Below are 8,486 nucleotides of genomic sequence, written 5' to 3' on the forward strand. Positions count from 1 at the left end.
GCTTGGGATGGGCAGGTGGGGGTAGCGCTCTGCACCTACCTCCCTCTCCCATCCGGGCTCCACAGAAGTCTTGACTTCTTTTTCCCCCACTCTTTCCCCCTCCATCCCAGAAAGATTGACTCCGAACCAGGAGTTGTTCTGCTGCGCTCAACAAGAGGGGTCACTGCAAGGGCTCTGTCTCGTGGGGTGAGGCTTCAGTCAGTTCAGTCACTCAGTCATATCCGACCCCATGGACTGCAGCACACCAGCACACCCTGTCCATCACCAGCTCCCGGGGATTACTCAAACTCATGTCCATCCAGTCAGTGAAGTCATCCAACTGTCCAGGGAGTTTGTAACTTCCTCGGTTCTGTCTCATTGCAACAAAAATTTGAAGCGATGGGCAGACTGGAATTACAGCCCTTGGATGGACCAGTGTTACAGCTCAGTTTATTCAGAAAGTAAAGGAAAATACGTTCTTGAGTTATGAGGGTATGCCGACCCAAAAGACGCAAAGAGAAGAGAGGCCCCCCTGGCCCAATTTGGCTCCTTTTTTTACATGTTTTTTCTCCTCCCTCTGGGCCTGCCCTATAAGAGAGGAGGACACTCAGGAACCACCAGAAACTGGTGGGAAAATATCTGTCTGTCCCAGCAACAGAGAAGTGCTTGGGTGAATCTTTAAGTAATTGTTTTTCCTATATCACCGAAAATGGTACAGGTTTGGGAGGAGAAGGCTCTGGAGTAGGAGGTCAGGACAGAGTAGGGAGCCCCTGTGTCAACCAAGAAATTCTCGGACCTACCTGCCACATCCAGGTGCACCCTTTGCTCCAGCCCCGTGATAGTTATCTGTGACAGGCAGGCTGGCTGGAGTGGGCGGCTTCAGTCCTCTTGAACCATCGTGAGGGAAGGCTTGGTGCTTGACCTTGAGGCTCTTGGGTCCTGAGGGCAGAGTGCCACCCATTCCCCCAATTGATGGCATTTGTAGCAAGCCGTTTTAGGAGACTTGTCTCGGTTTAGACGGTCTTTGGCCCAATGCTGCGCCTGTCTACAGATTTGCCTCGTGCCTTGTCCTTCATGGACTCGGGGTTTGCCATAGGGCTTCCCTGGAAGACAGCCAGCATCGGGCATGCCTTGTCTCTTTCCTTTTCTCCCTTTCCTGAGCCTTGGCCTCCCTCTCCTGTACTCTGTTATAAAAGGTATTGGGGGCTGTCTGGGCCATCTCATCTAAAGAGGGCACAGGGTTCTGCTGCTATAGCTGTTGTAACTTTATCCTGATGTCTGATGCACACTGGGGCAAGAATTTGTCCTTTAAAATCACCTGGCCCTTGTAAGAGTCTAAGTCCAGATTGGTAAACTTCTAGCGGGTCTCTTTAGCCTTTTTAGAAAGGCAGTGGGGTTCTCGTTGGGCTCCTGAGTTATTGCTGAGATTCAGGCATAGCTGGGTACTTTTTGCTGGGCTGCTTTCCGTCCTGCCTTCACACAGGTCAGAAAATGATCCCTTTCCCAGATGTGCTCAGGGTCTTTATAATTCCAACTAGGATCTGAGAAGGGGACCGCAGTTTCCCCTACTGGGTATTTATTGGTTGACATGTGAAGCCCCATAGCATAACTTCAGGCTTCCTTTAAGACCCTAGTATGTTCAGGGTCAGATAAAGTTGGACTAAATACGACCATGATGTCCTTCCATGTCAAGTCAAAGGCCAAGGTAATGTGTTGGAATGTATCTGTATGTTTGCCTGGGTCATCTGTATAGCTTCCCAGGTCCTGTTTGATCCGTCTTAGTTCTAAGAAGTTCTTAGTCTTATGGGCACAGGTTGGTATGAATTCTCCTCCAGTTCTGACTAAGGGACATACTTGAGCTGCCTTTTGTGGAGGGGGTGCTCCCGGATATGGGGGCACGTTTGGATACAAGGAAGGAGCACCAGGCAACTCAGGAACCATGGGAGGTGAGCCTTCACGGGGGGCGGGGGGGGGGGGGTGTTCCTTTTCTTGGTAGTCTGTGCCTAGCACATTTGCCTAGTAGTGAAGGAGAGAACAGACAGAACAGGCTCCATCTTGAAAGCAGGACTCCATCTTAGGCCAGACTGTGAATGCTTTCTACCTGCATGCTCACACTCCCAATGGACTCTGAACTTTGTGCCCAGCGTCTATGGAAATGGCATACCAATGGAACACCAGACCCCCCGGGATGAAAGAGCTGCAGGACTTGTACCTGCCTAGACTCTCCATCGCCTAAAAGAATATGCTAATTATCTCTGTAACAGAACAGAGTCATAAATTCTATTATGCTTATTGGAGTATGACCACAGGCCTATTGATAAATGTCCACTGTTTAACTCCCTAGGCTTATGGCACATGAATCATGGGTTAATTTTGATCGTATCTCTCTTTTACTTTGTCCAGACTAGTTTCAAGGAATTTGGGGAGGTGGGTTTGAACATGTATACTTAGGGTATATAGTTCAGTTCAGTTCAGGTCAGGTCAGTCTTTCAGTCGTGTCCGACTGTTTGCCACCCCATGAATCACAGTGCGCCAGGCCTCCCTATCCATCACCAACTCCCGGAGTTCACTCAGACTCACGTCCATCGAGTCAGTGATGCCATCCAGCCATCTCATCCTTGGTCGTCCCCTTCTCCTCCTGCCCCCAATCCCTCCCAGCATCAGAGTCTTATCCAATGAGTCAACTCTTCGCATAAGGTGGCCAAAGTACTGGAGTTTCAGCTTTAGCATCATTCCTTCCAAAGAAATCCCAGGGCAGAGAAGCAGGAGAGAGAAACAGGAGGCGGGGGTATAGTGCAGGCGCTTTTCCTGTACAACTTGTCTCTGCAAGATTTCCAGGAGGAGGCCGTTCCCCTGCCTCCAAGGGCATCATCCTGAGTCCTCCCTGTGCCTCTCCTTCCCCATCCAATCCCGTCCAACCCTCGCTCTCACTACGCATTGCTCCCCACCTTCCTGCCGTTGCCTGTGCTCAGTTCACAAACTCCATTCTCACCTGCGTAACACAGTGGCCTCATGAGCCGTCTCTCTGTCCCCTCACTTGCCCCCCTCCCCAACTGGCTTCTCCAGGAAGCAGACAGAACAGCCTCTCCCAGTGACAAATCTGACCCTCCTCTGCATCCTTCCTCTCGGTGGCTCCCCTCTGCTCTCGGATAAAGCAAAAGGTCCTTGATGGATCCTGCAGCACTAACTGCTGCCTCTCTCTCCAGTCTTATCTTCACCCTCCAGTCACGTGAACTTTACCTACTTGCCGGGAGCCACCATGGGAGATCCCACCCATGACAAAAGTCATGTGGAAGAGAACTGTTAAGCAAGGCTTCAGAACTCAACGGGCTCCCTAGGCTTTCTCGAACATCTACCCCAAAACCAGAATCTGTCTGTTTTACTATTTCATGACTTTCACCAACTCCTCTGACATTAACAGGGGGCTATTCCTGACCACCTTTCTCTGGAGAAAATCAACTTAGGGCTATAGCTAATAAGTCTCCTGGACATGAGAAGAATATTTCCAATCAAAACCCCTCTGTTAGCATTTTAGCTTGCTTGGCAGATATATCCAGACTCTTGCAGCTACGCATGTGATTATTTACAGCCTCCCAACTGTGAGAGGCACAGAAAGCCTACAACATAGAGCCTTTCAAAGAGTTAAAAGTTATTAGAATAGTGCTAATATAGGATTTCATTATTGGGCCAATGCTTGTCGCTAAGTTCCCATATCTCTTATCCACTGTGCACCTGGGAGTGCATTAGTTAAGTTGGAAAGTAAGGAAAACAATTGTAGCCTTGAAATTAACCACATCAGACTTTTGAGCTAATTGGTTCTTTCTTGTAACTCACTGCACCTTTGCTTCGTGAGAATGTAACTCTGTTCAATACTTTTTGAGGCTGACGTAGATTAGAAATATAAGAAAAAAACATTTCAAGGGAAAATAAGGCTTCTGGTTGAGAAGCCTTTATCAAAAGAGGGTCATAAAATGTTCACAGGCCTCCAAGGCCAGAAGATAATGTACACAATATTGTTTATGGGAAAGGTTTGCAGAAAAAATCCTGGTTTCGATAAAGACAAAACAGATGTAATGTTTGGGCTGACTCTGTATGACTTCGCATCTTTCATTTCCCTCTGTGTACAAGTAAAGGTATAAAAGACCCTTTTGAAAATAAAAACAATGGGCCTCGCTCGAAGAAGCTTGGTCACCCCGTGTTTTTCTTTTTTCTCTTTTTTTTTTTCTCTCTTACTTTGTTTTTCAGGCTGATCTCTTGGAGCATAGAGGCTCCCTGCGTTCACTTATCTGCCCGGGTTTCTAAGATCTGAATGGGAAGACGTTCTGCTTCGGGAGAACGGGAAGGCACCTGTGGCCTCCGTGAACAGGGCAAACTTCTTGTCTCGAAGTTTTATTGGCTGTCTATGTAAACCAAGGAATATCAGCCTCTTTCTCTCCTCTGTTTTCTTATCTACAATATTCTTTCCTTATCTCTCTCTAAATCATCCGCCGATGCCGGTTTTCCTTCAGGTTCCCCTGGGTCCTGCAGGGGCTGGACCCCAGTGTTAGGGACCAAACGATGGTCTCTAGGACCTGAGTCATGTTTACCAGAAAGAGACAGGATGTGCGCTCATCCTGCCTGGCCAATCATGTAACGCCAGCTACTCCTGTAACTGAGACAAAGAACTGCCTGTATATAAGCCGCCATACTCCTTTGTTCGGGGCTCTTGTTGGATTCCCTTGTGTGGGATGAGACTTGGGCCCTAGCGCGCTAGGAATAAACAAACTCCCTTGTTGCGTTTGCAATACTGTGGTGGACTTGCTCTCTCGGTTGGTTCGGAGATACGGGCTCGGAGCATAACATCTGGGGGCTCGTCCAGGATCTCCGTCCCGCTGGGGAGGACAACTCTCCTGGTAGAAAAGAGTAACCTCGTTAGGAGATGAGAGCTCTGAGCACCCGTGCTAACGTTGCAGAAGCCCAGATTAAGTCTGGGGCCGGTATCGTACTGGGGAGGCATCTGGCTGTAAAGTGCAGAGGCACGTCAGCGTAAGGCCGGGACCTGGTTTCGTGCTGGGGAGGCAGCTGGCTCTGGTTACTGGATTAAGTCCAGCGTAAGGCCGGGGCCCAGTTTCGTGCTGGGGAGGCGGCTGTCTCTGTGAACATCCTGCAGGTAAGATTGAGTGCATTGTCGGTGGCCACCTTGCGTTTGTTATCTGTTTGTCTATTTGTGGTGTCTGCGTTGCTCTTTGTGTGCTCTGTTGGCTCCCAGTGTACTTTTTTGTGATCATGGGACAAACAACTTCTACTCCCTGAGAGTGGCCATAGATGAAGACATTACCCATATAGAGCAATCTATTAGTCATTTAGAATCGTCTCTAACTTCTCTATCTGAAGTAGTTCTGCAAAACAGGAGGGGATTAGATCTGCTCTTTCTGCAACAAGGGGGACTCTGTGCTGCCCTAGGAGAAGAGTGCTGTTTCTATGCGGATCATACAGGAATAGTTAGAGAATCTATGGCCAAAGTGAGGGAAGGACTAGCCCAATGTAAATGAGAATGTGAGGCTCAACAAGGATGGTTTGAATCTTGGTTTCAACAATCCCCTTGGCTGACTACCTTAATCTCCACCTTGCTAGGACCCCTGCTAGTACTTTTACTAATGCTTACCTTCGGCCCATGTATTATCAATAGACTTGTAGCCTTTGTAAAGGAACGCATAAATACAGTACAGCTGTTTGTGCTTCGACAACAATATCAAACTGTGTCTCAGGACCGAGAGGAAGATTCCTCTATATGATCTAAGGACAGGGGGGAATGTTAGGGACCAAACGACGGTCTCTAGGACCTGAGTCATGTTTACCAGAAAGAGACAGGATATGCGCTCATCCTGCCTGGCCAATCATGTAACACCAGCTACTCCTGTAACTGAGACAAAGAACTGCCTGTATATAAGTCGCCATACTCCTTTGTTCGGGGCTTTTGTCGGATTCCCTTGTGTGGGATGAGACTTGGGCCCTAGCGCGCTAGGAATAAACAAACTCCCTTGTTGCATTTGCAATACTGTGGTGGACTTGCTCTCTCGGTTGGTTCGGAGATACGGGCTTGGAGCATAACACCTGGCACCTACTTGAAGGAGTAGCTCCCTCCTGCCTCACGGCCTTTGCACGCACTGTTTCCTCTGCCTGGAATGCCCTCACCCTCCCTTTCACTTACTTAGTTCTCACTCTTTCTTATGATCTGCTTTGCGATCTAGTTCACCTGCTTTTCTTTATAAATTCTTACAAATACCCCTTATAGTACTTACCTCAATTTTATTTACAGGTGTAACTGTTTGATTGATTGCTATCCTCCCAAGGGTGTAAGCTCTTTGCATGGAGGAAGCACATCTGTTTTGCTCACAACTGGATCTCAGTTCCTACACATTGATGGGCTTTCTGTAGATTATACACACACACACACACACATACACACACACACACACATGCCTTTCTTATTTATTTATTTTTACTGAAGTATAGTTCCTTGTAAATGGTTGCTTGCTTGAGGAGGGGCCCACTCTAGTGCCAACCAATGGCTGAGCAGGGCTGCTATAGCTCGGACCTGTCCCAGTGCTATTACAGTATGGCCGTTTAACAGTATTAATTCTTCCATTCTGACAACATGGGGTATCTCCCCATTTCTTTGAAACACCTTCCTTTATTAATGTTTTATATTAAATAGTTCTCACCACAAAGTCTTTCACCTCCTTGGTCAGGTTTATTCCTAAAGGCTGGTCCTTATTTTTTTTTTTTTTTTGAGCAGTGTTAAAAGGTATTCCTTTTTTTAACATTGTTTTTATTGTTCATTCACTAAGTCAAGTCCGACTCTTTGCGACCCTATGGACTGCAGCACACCAGACTTTCCTGCCTTTCACTATCTCCCAGAGTTTGCTCAAACTCATGTTCTTTGAGTTGGTAATGCCATCCAACCAGCTCATCCTATGTTATTCCTTTTCTGATATTTCATTGTTGGTGTAAAGAAATGCAAATGACCTGTTTGTTAATTTCATCTCCTGCTACCTCGCTGAATTCTTTTATCAGTTCTAGCCCTTTTTGTGTATAGTCTTTCAGGTTAAAAAATAATATCAGCTGATATTAAAAAAATTTTAATATCAGCTTCCTCTCGTCTCATGCTTTATGGTTAGGTCTTGTGTTAATGGAGCAAATTTTAAATTTTTCTAATGATTAGGAAGTACTCAACGTATATCAAAATGCCTGAAAAACAACATAGTGGGCAGCCACAAGCATACACAAGGAAGCAAAATGGAACCCAGATGGATAAATGGACTGTTTCCTTTGAGAGGGGCTGGTACCATCTGTGGCCTCTCTAGATACAGTCTTGATTTCCAGGGAAGTGAAAAATCGAGTTTAAACTGAAATAGCCCTGGGGCTAGCAGGAGTTATAGCAGTCCCATTCAGTCATTGGTTGGTACCCCGTTGGGCCCCTCCCCCATGCAAGCCCCCATTTTAGAGCAACTGTCAACCAGTGACTGTTAGTGGTCCTGCTTAGTGATTGGTCAGTGCCAGTGTGAGCCCCTCCCCTTCTCGGTGTTCCGTATAAAAGCAGCCCGGAATTCCGTCTGAGGGGAGATGGTTTTCAGATATGCTAGTCTTTCATCTTTTCGGTCTGCTAGCTTTCTGATTACAGTCATTATTCCTTGTTCCCAGATCTCGTCTCCTGCTTTACTGACCTGTCGTGCAGTGAGCAGCCCTGGCTTGGGCTTGGGCTTGGTAACAAAACCATGTCCCCAGGGCAGAGCCTGGCATCTTCACATCCAGGCAGGAGGCGCTCATCCTACCCTCTCTTCTAAGAAGAAGAGGTCTCCCTTCTGCCTCTGGCCTCAGCAGACCCTGCCTACATTCCCCTCAAGGATGGGCTCGGAGACTCTGTATTGATGCTGCTGCTGCTGCTACTGCTGCTAAGTCCCTTCAGTCATGTCCGACTCTGTGTGACTCCATAGATGGCACCCCACTAGGCTCCTCTGTCTCTGGGATTCTCCAGGCAAGAATACTGGAGTGGGTTGCCATTTCCTTCTCCAATGCATGAAAGTGAAAAGCGATAGTGAAGTTGCTCAGTTGTGCCTGACCCGACTCTTAGCGACCCCATGGATTACAGCCTACCAGGCTCCTCCGTCCATGGGATTTTCCAGGCAAGAGTACTGGAGTGGGGTGCCATTGCCTTCTCCGTCTCTGTATTGAGAGGGCCCTAAAGAGAAGGGAATCCAGAGTCACACTCAGCAAAGGAGTGCACCCCAACCATGGGCTCCATGAGATGGGGGCAGTGGGCAACTCCCATGGGAGAGGTGCCTCAGGAAAGAGAAAGACAAACAGAGATGGGAACATGGGGAACAAGCTGTGTAATAGGGCAGTGGCAGGCATGCAGGTGTTAGTAAGCTACCATCCGCAGTCCCCCTCAACCAATGGTCAGTGGGCTCCTCCCTGAAGCAAGCAACCATCAGTGAGCAACTGTTAAGGAGTGACCACTAACAGTC

The sequence above is a fragment of the Budorcas taxicolor genome, chromosome 10 (genome assembly GCF_023091745.1).
Source record: "Budorcas taxicolor isolate Tak-1 chromosome 10, Takin1.1, whole genome shotgun sequence".
Lineage (NCBI taxonomy): Eukaryota > Metazoa > Chordata > Mammalia > Artiodactyla > Bovidae > Budorcas > Budorcas taxicolor.